At 40.3% G+C, this 15,360-nt stretch overlaps 1 protein-coding gene and 1 pseudogene across 7 annotated transcripts in view; both read left to right on the plus strand.

The window, feature by feature from the left end:
• ADAMTSL3 (ADAMTS like 3) overlaps positions 1-15,360 on the plus strand; it is a 417,185-nt gene that overhangs the window by 52,402 nt on the left and 349,423 nt on the right. The gene's annotated exons all lie outside the window — the stretch shown is intronic.
• LOC117071685 lies at positions 9,276-9,376 on the plus strand (annotated as a pseudogene).

The raw sequence follows: 15,360 nt of genomic DNA on the forward strand, positions 1-15,360 counted from the left end.
CACCGGCATTCCACAGCCAGAAATATGTACAGGGTCTGTGTGAGTGGCTGCCAGGGCAGAACCTGTGTCAGGTGGCATGGGTACCTACTTGTGGAATCTCCATATATATGCTAAGGGTGCCATCCTGCTGTCACAGTGGCCTGAAGCCAGAGTGACAAAGTGCTTATGCAATTGAGGCTGCAGCCTAGTTTCTAATGCTATTATTGGATCAGATGTGGGTTCACTAGGATCTTCCTACCTATAAAGTACTCTTTATAGGTACACAAATGGATGGTGTGTAGATATTTGCTGTTTTGGACGAACCTCACAGGACTTTTTAAATTATTTTATCTTGGGCACATTTCATGAAGACCTTCAGGTCATTCTTCAAATGTCTCCTGGTTTGGATGCCTGGAAAACTAATAACCTTGAGGCCAGTAACACACAGCTGTGATGAAGGCTACATTTAATGGGAGGCATAAAAGCCACACTATGGATCATACGGAGGGCCACGGCAGCTTCTAGTGAAGAAAGCCGTCTGAAGCCAACTGAGTAACAATGTGGTTTAGTGCAAACAGGACTAGTCAGGCAGCCTGGTCTTGCTTCTACCACCAATCAGCTTATAATTTAGCAGAACTATTTAATGTTTTGGACTTTGGATTCTTTATTTCTTTTAAAAAACTAAGTGACTGGATTTCATGATCTGAACTCTTTCCACTCTAAAATAGTCTATTTTTGAAACTACAAATAGAATATTCCACGTTGCAGAGTGTTAATTGGATCATTCTGATTATTGAGGCAGTCTTGCCAGCAGTTCGGTAAACCATTACTTAGAGAATTATACAGTTTTACAGCTGGTGGAGACTTTGGCCCAAATGCCTCATTCTACAAGTCAGGAAAACAGAGACCCCGAATGTGCAAATGACTTACTCAAGGACACCTGTGATTATTTGAAAAACTAAGACCATTACACTCCAAACCCGAGACTCTCCTGCTCTGAGATATATCGAGGAGCTTCTCTCAGAAGAACCACCTAGAAAATTATCTCCTATTCTAAAAATCCTGATTCCACTGTTTACAGTTAGTAGAGCTTTGGGGGTCTTAGTAGACCCCAGAGAATGACTTAAGATTAACGGATACCTTATCAGCTCATTCTCATCTCTTTCAGGAATTCGGAATTAGCTATGCTGAGAGCATTCATAAGCATATTTATTCCTTTCCAGTTTTTTAATAGAAACCACAATTTTTTTGAAGCTTGAGTGAAACATTAACTGAAATTATAATGGCACTGACTTTCTATTGGATGGGCACATTCTTAGAATGAAGGTGTTCTAGCACTTGGTTCCATCAGGTACATGAAGTAGCTAGAATGTATTAGTTTGGGACGACTGGCTAAGAAGGTTGTGGTTTCAGAGTTACCAGCCAGCCTGTCTCTGGGGTAGATTCTTTGGTCATTCCTCATAGTGGTTTTTGAGTTTTGTCCCACAGAGGACCTGTTCACAGGCAAACAGCTGGATATTGGTCAGCTGTACATGGTTCTTTTCATCGTTGAGTAACGCAGTTTTTGGAGATCTGCTCTGTCTTTCTCTGCCTAGGTCACCTTCTGGGAAAGGGGGATGGTGTGGTTGTTTTCCATCCTTACCTTGCTTCAACTCACTGAAGATTTAAACTTGGAGCTTTATTATGGACACTGATTTAAAAGCCTGTGGCAAGCACAGTGTTTCTCAGTTAAAGGGCATTTATTTTTTAAGGAGTTAGGAAAAGTTGTCTTTTGCATAAATATTCTTTTATTTCTCTTTATTTTTAGCATTTGTTAGGCATGGGGGAAGGTGGAAGGTAAGTCCTCCCAGACTTGGTGGATTGGCCTCCTCACTGGCAGCCACCATAGGATAAAGGACATTATGCACGACCAGTAGGTGACTTAGAAATTAGGGCTTCATGCACACTTTCCTATGCTTTATGAATCCTTTATGTGTGTACCTGTTAGTATGAATACTGGGTATTAAAATAATTCTGACCTTGCCACTTTTAGTCTACTAGGCACCAAAAGGCAGGAAAAAAGGTTAATAGCTTGGATTCAAAGCATGTAGGACAAGTAGTGGGTTCTGATTTTCCTAAAATTAACCAGGGATAATCCCACTAATGCAAGTTTGAAGCCATTGAGAGGAGAACCGCCTTGATCTCATGTTGGAGAGGTCCTTTTATACCTATTTGTACCAGGCCATCCCTTCTCCCCTGTAAACTTCCTGCTTCTCTGTCCTTGACTAATTTAGCATTTGCTGTGTCTCTTCCTCACCACATTTAAGAGGATTTGAGATTTTTTTCTAGACTTAAAAATGCTTTTGCCTGTACTCTAATCCACCATGCTTCCAGTGACCACTTGGTTTCCAAATTCTTACTATCTCTTGATGCTTTCTGCTACTCATTCTGCTACTCATGTTTAACCTTTAAAATCTAACTTCTTCTATGTCCTCCAACCTCCCTCCTACCACCACCTTCAACAGGCATCCTTTTTAAGAATTTCGGTTACTTTCTTAAAGTCACACCTATATTCTGGTATGAATCAGCCTATATTTGTAAAAGTCTGTGTTGGTACAATTCCATGTTTGTAAAGTCCTAAGGCCTTAATGACATCATAGGTGAAGTCATAGTTGACTCTTCTCTTTCCTTCCTGGGATGTCATTGGCTACCTATTTGTATGATTCCTTGTTTCAAAATGCCTCTCTAAATTGTATTTTCTTTACTGTTTCCCTCCCCAGGGAGGCAGAGGGCTGGATGTGCGGCCTTAATAGCATCTGGAATTATATTAATAGCATGTCAGAGTTGAAAGACAATATAGGATTCTGGCTTTTCAGGTGAGGAATCTGAGCCCTGGAGAGGAACAGTGTCTTGTCCAAGATCACACAGCCAGGCAGTAGCAAAGCCAAGTGCCCGTTCTTTGCCCTTAAGCTCAGTTAAGACATTTTTACATCTAATCTGTGGGCAGGAAAAGTATGAGAGAAATGTTTGAATGAATTTTTAATACTAGTAATAACAATAATATATTAATAATGAAGTCTTTGTGTAGTCTTATTTCTAAACTTCTTTTAAATGCCTTTTTTCTTATACTATTATGATAAACATAATTTTCCTTTTCCTCATTTAACCATTGATTTATGCATTCTTTCTAAAGAGAAGAAAGGTTTTTGCTGTGAGTACATCTTTCTCAAAGTAACTTCTTCCGAACTTTTCATGAATATCTTGGCCAGGAGTTTCAATGTGGTTAAACTGTTGGCAGCCTTCAGAAATATCACTTGGCGTTTCCAAGTTATTTATGTAATCGTTTTTAGTTGGAAAGTATACACCAACTTCTGAAACTTCTGGTAAAAGAAAATGGACATAGCCCATGGGTCTACTGGGTATTTTCATCTTCTTCACTGATCAAAATGAGCAACTTATATGTTCTCCACATAGGAGAGTTTCTGTGTTGTTTCTGGCCTGTGTGTATAATATTTTTAAGCAGCAAGCCATTTGAGTTTGAATAGTTCATTCCTTTGTTAGTGAGTAATCTTGGTCAAATGTAGTTATGCTGCTTAAATATTCCAAGATTTAGCGATCTAACAAGAAAGCAAGCTCATGGTCTGTTAAGAGAAGACAAGAACAAATTAATTGGAATAACTTGTACTCTGTTCCCAGTTCACGTGTGTAGCAAATGCGTGAATACTGCACATGTAACTATGCATGCTGTTCTGATTGTGGCACACAGGAACTCTGAATTTCATTATCATTGAGCTTTTCACAAATCATAAAAGCATAAAAGAACTGTGTGAGTAGAGATTTAATATCCAGCTTTTGAAGGATGCAGACATTTTCCTTTTTCAGTGTCATCTTCCTAGACTCATATTTGGGGTACTGTGTGATTTTTATCACTTTCACCCTATGGGTTAAGTGGTGGGTATAGGGTGGGGATGTTCAAGACAGACCCAAATGGATCTTTCCTTAAAAGTCCCTCACTACACTTAAGAACGCTGAAAGACAGTTTCTGTTCTAATAGGGCCCTTACTGCCTGCCCTCGGATCATCCTTTCTCTTTGAAATCGGATCAGTCCCTACTCACAGATCCTCAAAGTCTTCAAGTGCTTTGAGACGAGGTTGTTTTGAGCAACTCAGTTCTGTCACTCACAATCCCTGGATGAAAGAAAGCAAGTAGGCTTTCCTCTCCTCCGTCTTCTCTTTTCAGCAGCCCTTTATGCCTTGCTTTTCTATTCTTCCTCCTGTTTTATCCTTTGTTTATTGATTCTCCCTTCCCAGTGCTTTCCATCGTCCCCTCATGGTCAACAGGACCCTATGTCCTGACTTCCAACTTTCTGCTGCAACTGAAAACTGGCTTTGGCCAGGCTCACTGTCTCCCTTGCAGGCCTCACCAGTGGAGGCTGCTCATACCTCACACCCCAAGCAGTACACGGCTAAGGTGGGGGAGGGGTTGACCTTCTTTGAGTCCCTACTGCTGCTTCCTAGCTAGTCTTCTTCTCTCATCTCAATGCTCCTCCTTTTTGGAAGCTCATGTCACCTGTCTAAACCACTGATCAGAGCATTCACCAAAGCCCTTATGACCTAATCATGACTTCCTTGCTTCCAAGGTCCTGCCATGATCCTGGGAGAGTTCAAGAATTAACACTTGGAGCAATTTCTGTTGAGCCTCCTGTCCCTGGGGTTGGCAGTGATAGCTCAGGGCAGTGACTGATGGCCCTTAAAATTGCCTGTTCCAAGAAACCATTTCAATTACATTTGTCATTCTGCAAGCTTCAATCTAACCCTGTCATTTATGGATCTCTCTGGCTTCAGTGACCTTCATAGACCTTCCATTTCAGTCACCCATTCCAACTGTCCATACTGGACCTTATCATTCTTCACACTACTCTGCCTTAGAAATATTAAATCCTGCAGTCTCTCTGTAATCTCAGACCCCTCTCCTACACATCCTCCTATGCATGCTCCTACTACATGCATTCCTTTTGATCTCTAAGACACATCTAATTCTCTTACCTCTCTACTTCTCCCAGGTGATCAGCCACCTTTCAGCATCTCTAGGTTTCCTACCCACGTGGCCTCTCCTAGTGTCATCCCTCACCTTCTATGCATGATTTTCCTCGCCCACTAGCCTAGTGGAACTTTCTATCGGGTTCTCTACAAGTTGGTGTCTTTCCCTGTCTTATACTCAGAGCTCTGCTAAAGAAGATCAATCAGCCGTGAAATACAGCCTCATGTAGTGGGGGAACCCTCAATGTCACCTTTGATCATCTCTAATTCTTTATTTTGACTGCATTCATCAACCCCCTTCTACTAAACATCTCTGCTACTGAATGTGTGTTTTTCTTAAATGAGTGCCAGATTTCTGTTCTGTTGTAGTCTGTCCTCCTCAGGCATAGTGAAGGGAGTAGATTTTCTTAGTGTTTGTGATCTTGAGAAAATGCAGAAAACTGGACTTGCAGGTTTGCTATAAGAATGGGGAGTAATGGCAGGTGGAGGAGTGGATGGGAACATCTTTTTTTTTCCTCTTATTATAGCATAAAACAAAGACAGTTACAAAACAAAGGTGAGTTAATTTGCTGGCCAGCAAAGAAGGGCCATGCCAGACAGAAAAAGATTTCGCTGATTCTCTCCAAGCTGAATTTTGAAGGACCAGATGTAGACGCAGTAATGGAATTTATTCCCTATCACAAGGGATTTGAGGCATTGTGTTTTGATTGGCTTATTTGGAAATGTTTCCTTTTGTTTGGCCAATTCTAGCCTACATCACAAAAGTGTAGGCACAGTTTGCAAAGAGGTTCCTGGTGGGTAAAGGCTCCATGGGGCTTGAGTCTCTCAGTGGACACCTTTGTCTGCTCATGCTTGGAGTTTTAACACTGGAGTGTGTTTCTTGGTTCTGGACTTTGGGGAGCTGAGACATGTTGAGGGCTCTTCCAGATGATTGGGAAAATGGCACTGACGTATGGATACCTGAGGCCAGGCAGATAAATATCTTGAAAGTATCTGTTGTGTTATTCTCTGTGTTTAGTTACCTTTGGTAATACTCTTAATCTGCTTCTTATGTAAACCTTTTTAGGATGGCCAACTGTCCTGGCTTTCCTGGCCCTGAGACAGTACCAATTTTCACCCCACCTTCCAGCTTGGACTTTAATGTCCACTCTTAGGCTGGAGTTCTCCAATGAAACTGGTAACCTGAGGTCAGGATCCTGCTAGCTGTTGTGCTTGGTGGGACATCCCAAGGGCAAGTGGGGGCACAGGTGTGTAACTGTTAGGGATGTCCACTGGAACACTCTGTCTGCATTGCTGTCCAGCACATTTCTAGGCCAGGTGTTATTGATGAAACTTGTATGTTTCCTTTCCCTTCATGTTGCTCTTCAACTGCAACCTTTGCATAAATTGTCCTGTTTGTTTGGAACATCCCCTCTGCTTTATATACACTGTTCCTCCCTCTGCCATCCCTGTCTAACTCTTGCATATCCTTCAGCTCAGTTGTTACTTCTTCAAAGAAGTAAGGCCATCTTCACTTCCACTCCCAGGTGAGATTAGGTCCACCTACTTGCTTCCTAGGTCTCCCACTTTCCCTTCCTTCCTTCCTTCCTTCCTTCCTTCCTTCCTTCCTTCCTTCCTTCCTTCCCTCCCTCCCTCCCTCCCTCCTTCTCTCCCTCCCTCCTTCTCTCCCTCCCTCCCTGCTTGCTTTCTCTTTCTCTCTTTCTCTTTCTCTCTCTCTCCCCCTCTCTCCTTCTCCCTCCCTTCCTTCCTTCCTTCCTTCCTTCCTTCCTTCCTTCCTTCCTTCCTTCCTTCCTCATTCTGGAATCTTTTTTTTCTTATAGCATTTTGACCTCCTGACCCACTGTAACCTTCATGGGTTGCAGTGGGAGGGAGTGAGGAGGGAGGAGAAGGTGGGTGTGGTGAAACAGTGCACTCAGTTTGGATTTCTCATGCTAGCCTGGGTGACTTACTTATCCAAACAACAAACCCTGTGGGGATGCTGCATCATGAACTGTTTCAAGAAAACACAATGCAAGATGTGAGGTTTGGAGCAATTTCTGCTAAGCCTCATGTCCCTGGGGTCAGCAGTGATAGCTCAGGACAGTGACTGATGGCCCTTAATATTACTTCTTCCAGGAAACCATTTTAGTTACGTTCATCATTCTGCACATGCATACATGCATGATTATTTTGGACAGGTTTCTATTTCTAAAAGTTAATAATACATGGCTACATACATGAATACATTTGGATTATGTGGAAATTAACATATATAACTTACACCTCCCTTCCCAGAGCTGGATTTGACTAATTGAGTACTTTCTCCAAGTCTTCTCTCATCCTCTTTGAGATTCTCATATTAATTCCTTCGCCTCTGTACCCAGCACTGAACATTTCCTCCTGTTTTTTCCACCAGGCTTTGAGCCCCTAGGGGCAGGGACTATGTTTTCTCATCACTATAGCTCCAGATTGTACTCCGCAGCCTGGCACATAGTAAATGCACAACGAGCATATGTTTGTTGAAGATTATATCCCTTGTCAAAAACCTTAAATAGGTCCTTGTTTCCTACTCTGAAATAGGCCAACTGCTGACTGGTATTAAAGCCCCTGCACAGCTTGGCCCTGGGTTACTCCTCTTTCCTTATCCCCCATTTCTCTTTGTGTGCCCTGTGCTCTGGCCAGACTGGACTCCATGCCTTCCCCCTTCTGATCTTTGCCTGTGCCAAGGGCGTGCAAAGCTCTTTGTTGAATGTCTGTGTTTTCTGCAATGTCCAGCTTAGTGCCATCTCTTCCAGGTGGTTTTCAGTGAAGTCCTTATTAGCCTAACAGAGTTTCTTCCTGCTCTTTGAAATAGTCACTCATCTTTGCTTACGGCCCTGAGGATTCATCTGGGTTTGTAATTATTGACGTGGATGTCTTATCGTGCCGCAGTCAGAACAATTCTAGAGCAAATCTGCATAACTTTGCTGTAATTCCCATGGACATAGAATAGCTAGAAGATCTACTTCCAGGAGTGACAAGACTTGAAGAAATTCTAATTATGTTTTTATTTCTGAGTTTGCTTTAAGAAATAAATTCTTAGGCTGGGCGCGGTGGCTCATGCCTGTAACCTCAGCACTTTGGGAGGCCAACGTTAGAAAAATCACCTGAGGTCAGGAGTTTGAGACCAGCCTGGCCAACATAGTGAAACCCTGTCTCTACCAAAAAAAAAAAAAAAAAAAAGCTAGGCATGGTGGCAGGCGCCTCTAATCGCAGCTACTCAGTAGGTTAAGGCAGGAGAATTGCTTGAACCTGGGAGGCAGAGGTTTTCAGTGAGCCGAGAGTGTGCCAGCCTGGGCAACAAGAGTGAAACTCCGTCTCAAAAAAAAAAAAAAAAAAAAGCAAGAAAGAAAATAAATTCTTAAAAAATGTTATTCTTTGTGATAATAAAGAGCCTATCTTTATTTCTTCTCTCTGTGTGTGTGTGTTTGTAATTATTTCTATTTTTCACTCTCTTCTTACAACTATGAGGAAGTAATAGTCTCTCTTCCAAATACTGTTAGTCCAAAGGCTTGTTTGGAGAATCAGACTGTTCTTTGTTTTGGACCCTGGCTGCTTGCTTCCAATTCTCAACTCTTTCCACGTGGCAGGTCACCAACAAGGAATAGTGTTCCTAGTCCATTTGGATGAATCCTTCTCTTAATCCCTTCCCTCTGGGATTTAATGCTAACAGGTTTTTAAATGTTACATTTCAAAATGATTGGGTAAATTTTCCTTTATAATTGGGAAAAGGCAAGATTTTTAACTAAGAATTTTGCTTTTGCATTAGGTTTACACTGCATTAAGATATATATGTATGAAATAGAGCTATGATATACTGTAAATATACTATATGATATATATGTATGAAATAGAGCTATGATATACTGTAAATATACATTAAATAAAGCTATGCTCTATTTAAAAACCTGATTCTGAAGACATGGTTCTCATGAAAAAGTATAATACCTTGCATGGAGACTGACACCTGAGCTGATAGTAGCAGTAGTTTGAAGGAGTAGTCATTCATTCCATCAATCCCTCAACAAATGTTGATTGAATCTCTGTAATGTGGCATCATTCTGGGTGTGTGATATTGTGATGTGAAATAGAATTGTATCCAAAGTAATTACTGCAATTTCAATTTTGAAACTAGAGAAGAGGAGCTTTTTCTTTTTGAAGACCAAGATTACAGTTGCCCTTTATTAAGCAACCTGCATGTATAAGAACTGTATGAGATGTGCCATGTGCCTTAGAATTAGTTTACTCTTCTGCTCCTCTGTGTTTGCTTCAGCAGCACGTATATTAAAATTAACAATACAGAGAAGATTAGCATGGCCTCTGTACAAGGATGTTGCTTCTCTGTATATACTTATACATTTGGCTTTGGGATCATGCAAATATTTTATATATTTGCAAAATAAAATTAGATTTTTAAAGAACAATCCCTAAGAATAAAAAATAAAATAATAAAAGCAAAAAACCTGTGATTCCTGTTGGTGATGTTAACCGCATAGAGAATAATTATTCTAGTTGACTTTAATACACATGAATTTCACTGAAGGTCAGTATATCCAAGGATAAAAGAACTAAAAATGAGATTTAAAACTTTTTGCAATGACCTTATTGTTGATGGTAGATTGGACTTGCTGTTATGAGACTGCTGTGTGGGTGATGTGAGACAAAGCAAATGAATAATACAAATGTGATCATTTGGATTTTTATTCTGGTAATCTTGAAAATCCATTTTCTTGATATGGGAAGAAGGAGACAGAGAAAAAAGACGAAATTAAGTGAAAACTTTATAGTCCTAAAATTGAATTGTAAGTATCTGTAAAAGCTCCTGAGGTCTTTTATCTTAAACAAAACAAAACCAGGACATATTTTCCAGATCCCTTCACTTAAAAGGTCTAATAACAATGAGCAAATGGCCAACTTAATATCAATGATCAAATGCCCAGGTCATGGTCTCTCAACACCATGTCCCATTTAAAAGGAACCAGGATTCCATGGCAAAATTACTTATTCTGGGTAAAAATATGCAAAATTAGCCTGGAACATTATGTAATTAACAGGTAGTCAGGAAGCTGTCAAGACTACTAGAGTCTCATCAGAAGGACCCAGGAATAAACTTGTCAACACTTTTATAAGCAGAAATTGGGACAGTTTGAGACCAGGTGCGGTGGCTCCCATGGGCAATCCCAGAATTTTGAGATGCTGAGGCGGGCAGATCACTTGAGGTCAGGAGTTGGAGACCAGCCTAGCCGACATGGTGAAACCTCATCTCTACTAGAAATACAAAAATTAGCCAGGTGTGTTGGTGCAAGGCTATATAATCCCAGCTACAGAAGAATTGCTTGAACCTGGGAGGCAGAGGTTGCAGTGAGCTGAGATCCTGCCACTGCATCCTAACCTGGGTGACAGAGTGAGACTCCATCTAAAAAAAAAAAAGAAGAAATTGGGACAAAATTTGAGCATCAATAAAAGCAAAAGCTGCAAAGGACTTAAGCATGTCAACTATGTTTATATCTCTAAGTTAATAGTAATACTAAAACACATTAGTCGGTGTTGCTGGGTGCTCAGGAATCAACTCATTACATTGAAAACAAATAGAAGGAAAAAACCCAGATATTTATACTACCTTTTCTATATGAATGATATCAGTGGATAACCAAACACTAGATGAGGAGAATTTGTCTTTACAGAAATATTTCAGTCAATAAATAAAGAAGGGACAATAGAATGATAATGTCATCATTTTGCAGCCCTAATGAACTGATAGATGCATTGAATATCAAAGCCAATAAAGTTGCAAAAAGAGAGACAGCCAAACGGTATACATCTCTTGATGGAAGAGTCCAGTACTACCCGTGTAGGATTCTTGCCTTCTATGATGCTTCTTGGCCTCCCCAAAATTGAGGCTCTAGATCTAACCACCTATTTATGAGAATTACAGTGTACAAGGAAACACATTAAACTAAGTCATGGGTTTGCTACCACCAAAATCCAGACAGTGGGAAACTTTACAGGACAAACAATTCAGTTTCTTCAACAAATAAATTGCAAAGGAAAAAGAAAACTAGATAGAGAATCAAAAAGATTAAGTGAGACTTTAAAGATGTATCCACCAACTGCAAGGCGTGGCCCTTATTTGGATATTTATTTATTTATTTATTTTTTGAGACGGAGTCTCGATCTGTCCCCCGGGCTGGAGTGCGGTGGCCGGATCTCGGCTCACTGCAAGCTCCGCCTCCCGGGTTCATGCCATTCTCCTGCCTCAGCCTCCAGCCTAGCTGGGACTACAGGCGCCCGCCTCCTCGCCCGGCTAGTTTTTTGTATTTTTTAGTAGAGACGGAGTTTCACCGGGTCAGCCAGGATGGTCTCGATCTTCTGATCTCGTGATCCACCCGTCTCGGCCTTCCGAAGTGCTGCGATTACAGGCTTGAGCCACCGCGCCCGGCCGGATCTTTATTTAAATGAACAAATAAACAGACAAAAAACCTACAACAACACTATTTATGACATTTGTAAGAAAATTGGAAAATTAATATTTTCTTGTCAACTCCTAATTTCTAAGGCGTGAAAATGGTATTGGGAATATGTTAAAAAGTGTATTTTATGAATACACGTGAAAATATTTACTGGTTAAATGACGTTTTGTATAATGGGTGTGGGTGAGTAGTAGAATAAGATTGGACTTGGGCTGCTGATTGTGGGGCTGGGCTATGGGTACTTGGGGTTCATTAGACTTTTCTGTCTACCTTTATGTGTATTTGAAATCTTGCATAGTAAAAGGTAAAAGATAAAAGTAACAACAACAACAAAACAAAAATGAAAATCAACTTTGCTGTGAATTGGATAGTGTCATTCCATATTATTAATAAGGAAGTTGTGGCTTGGAGGAGCTAACAGCCTCACCAGGACACAATCAGTCAATGACAAAGCCAATTTCATACCCAGGTCTTTTTCAAGAGGAAACATGTTTGGCCTGTTGCAGTGACTCATACCTGTAATCCCAGTGCTTTGGGAGGCCGAGGCGGGCAGATAACTTGAGGCTAGGAGCTTGAGACCAGCCTGACCAACATGGCAAAACCCCATCTCTACTAAAAATACAAAAATTAGCTGGACATGGTGGCTTATGCCTGTAATCCCAGCTACTCAGGAGGCTGAGGCAGGAGAATCACTTGAATCCGGGAGGCAGACGTTGCAGTGAGCCAAGACACACCACTGCACTCCAGCCTGGGTGACAGAGAGAGACTCTGTCTTGTAAAAGAAAATAAATAAATAAATAAAGAGAGAAAACATGTTCACTTTTTTGCCATACTACATTGCATATCTAAAATTAAATAATGCAATTTCAAAAATATCAAATTCACAAGAAAAAATTAATGAGCAGAAAAGCATTTTACAATTAAACGTTATTAGATATTTCTTAAATGTTTGGTCCCTGACCTCATTGCCACATTAAAATAAGATATATAATCATATTCAATTAAGTCCAAACTTTTGTGTGCAGTAATTTAAAGTTTAATTTTTGAGTATTCCATGAGACTTTGTAAAAGCATCCCCGTGATACTTCACACATTCTGACACCAGAACAGTTTGAGAAATATTGATTTAGAGGTTGGTGACAAAAGGTTTTGTGAATTTTCAGCACACACAAAGGTTAGGATGTGTCAGTGGGCATTACACTCTGAATAGCCATGTTAAGTTCTAAAATATTTTAATGACAGAGAGTATGCCCTGCTGTTGGCGGTGAAACTGTGTTACCATTAGCATATTTTACAAGTTGGGTCTATTTTGTGTTCTAACTTGAAGCAGCTTTATTTCCTGCCCCATTACAGGATAGTGCTTTTATAATATATAATAAATGTCCCCAATTCAACTCATTTTAAGACATGGATTTATAATGCCATGAACTTGGGGCAAACCTTTAAAATGTTTTAAAGCATATTTTTTCTTAGTTTTAAACCTTAAATTATTCCACTCATGGTTTTTATGTTAAAAAATATTTCATTAAACTTGCCAAATTTTATTGTAAAATACTTGAATAAGAAGTCTAAAAAATAAATGCACAAGACATTTTATTCTTCCTCAGGTTCAGATGATGAGTATGGGAAATCTTTTTTCTGTGTAGCTCAGCAATTTTTTATTTTTTGTTATATTTTATTTAGAAGCAGCATATATACTTTTTAAGTTAACAAAATTGGCCCTACCTGGGATCGGAGCAGTTTGGCAGAACTATAGGAAGTTACCCTGGAGTTCCATTTTCTCTGCCAGATGTGATTTTGCCATGACTTGATATCTGTCTGTTAGGCCTGACTCTTGCCACATGGCACAGGGAACCTTATTTTAAACAACCAGAGTTCATCAGCAATCTCATTAAATACCTGGCATGTCTTATCATTCATGAGCATTGAGTGGTCTTGGACCTCACAGTTACATTGTACCATCTGCACACAGGGAGAACTCTGATGCTTCAGACTCAGAAGCCTCTTAGTAAAGGATTTGGGCGAACAAAGTAGCTTTCCCAGAGGGTCTCTGAGAGCCCCCTGTTCGACTCATACTCAGTTATAATCCAATTCTACATAGATTAACAACTTTAAAGAAGTATAAACAGTATATCACGGAGCCTAGTACATGTTCCATCATTTGAGAGAAGGGGACCTCCGTTCTCTAAACACTCTTAGATGTTGCCTTCTTCTGAAGTAGATTTACTACAAGAAACCTAGGAAACACAAGACACTAGCAGATTTATGTGTTTTTTGTTTGTTTGTGTGTTTTTGGGATGGAGTCTTGCTCCGTTGCCCAAGCTGGGGTGCAGTGGCTCCATCTTGGCTCACTGCAACCTCCGCCTCCTGAGTTCAAGTGATTCTCCTGCCTCAGCCTCCTGAGTAGCTGGGACTACAGGTGCACACCACCACAACCAGCTAATTTTTTATTTTTAGTAGAGACAGGGTTTCACCATGTTGGCCAGGCTGGTCTTGAACTCCTGACCTCATGATCTGTCTGCCTCAGCCTCTCAAAGTGCTGGGATTACAGGCGTGAGCCACTGGGCCTGGCCGCAGATTTACGTTTTTAAGAGGACATTGCCTTTACGAAACTGCTTTAAACTCATGAGGCAGGACAGGCTGAGATGAGCAAAGATAAAAAAAGATGAAAGGCATAGTTTCCAAATAAAATCAAGAGGGAGGAGATGTCAAGCATTCTGGATTTAGCAGAGAATCAGATTAGTGAAAACGAATTCAGAAAAGTTCAGTTACAGAGGATAAGGACAGGGAAATAAAATAAAATGAGGAGACTGTAATTATGTTGGACAGATCTCAGACATCCAATGTAAGTACTCACAAAAGAGAGGAGATAAACGGAAGAGAGGAAATTCAGTAAGTGCTATAAGACAGCTTTGATTTACTAAAAGCTTTTGTGAAAAAAAATCAAAGCTCTCATTAAATATGTGTCAATTGTAAGATGTATTGCATTTTGATTTCAAAAAATGAAAAAAGATAGGAAGCTGCTGTAAAGGTAAACTGAGGCTGGAGGCGAACCGGGAATGAAGACACAAGGCAAATGGCAGTGAGAATAGCCTTTCATTAGGGCTTGCGGGTGAGGTTCCTTGGTCCAAAGGCATGGGCCGAGGAAGTCGTGCTGAGGGAGGAGGCTAGGGGATTTTTATAGCCTGAGAGGTAGGGAAGCTGGTTGTGCAAACAGGGCCTGGGGGTCTTGAAACTACTAGGGCAGAAGTTGAGTAAGGGTCATGAGGAAGGGGTCTTTGGAAACTGTTAACTGAAACTGCTGTCTACAAACTTGTGGAATGCAGGTGAGCTGCAGGTCATGGGGGAGTGTGGTTGCTCAGCGGGAACTCTGACGCATGTAAGTCTGTGGGTGTGTACAAGGGTGAAGGGAGTCTTTAACAAAAGGCCTGCTACACCGGATAATGCCGCCATGTTGGGTCTAGATTCCTGCCTAACAGCCTCAAGTTAGAATTTAGGAAATGTAGAAACAGAAAAAAATTATGATATAGAAATTGTTATAGGCCATATCCTCTGAGTCTGAGTAGTTCAAATAAATGTCAAGTAAGGAGGTTTGAATCAAAACCTATAAACATTACAAATTTTAAAACACTCTCTTGAAGAAATTATTCATGCAAGAGGAAATCAAAAATATAGTTACACATTATGTAGACGATAACAAAAACAACAGTATTCATTTCAGAAATTATCATGTAATTACAGTCTATACTGAGAGGACCTCACATTCTTTTAATAAATGTAAACAATATATTCAGTAAGTGGTGTTGGAACAGTTGGTTAATTTAGAAAAAGTTAATTTAAATTTTTAACATGTAATTTGTAACATATGTAATTGT

The sequence above is a fragment of the Trachypithecus francoisi genome, unplaced genomic scaffold (genome assembly GCF_009764315.1).
Source record: "Trachypithecus francoisi isolate TF-2019V2 unplaced genomic scaffold, Tfra_2.0 Lachesis_group3, whole genome shotgun sequence".
Lineage (NCBI taxonomy): Eukaryota > Metazoa > Chordata > Mammalia > Primates > Cercopithecidae > Trachypithecus > Trachypithecus francoisi.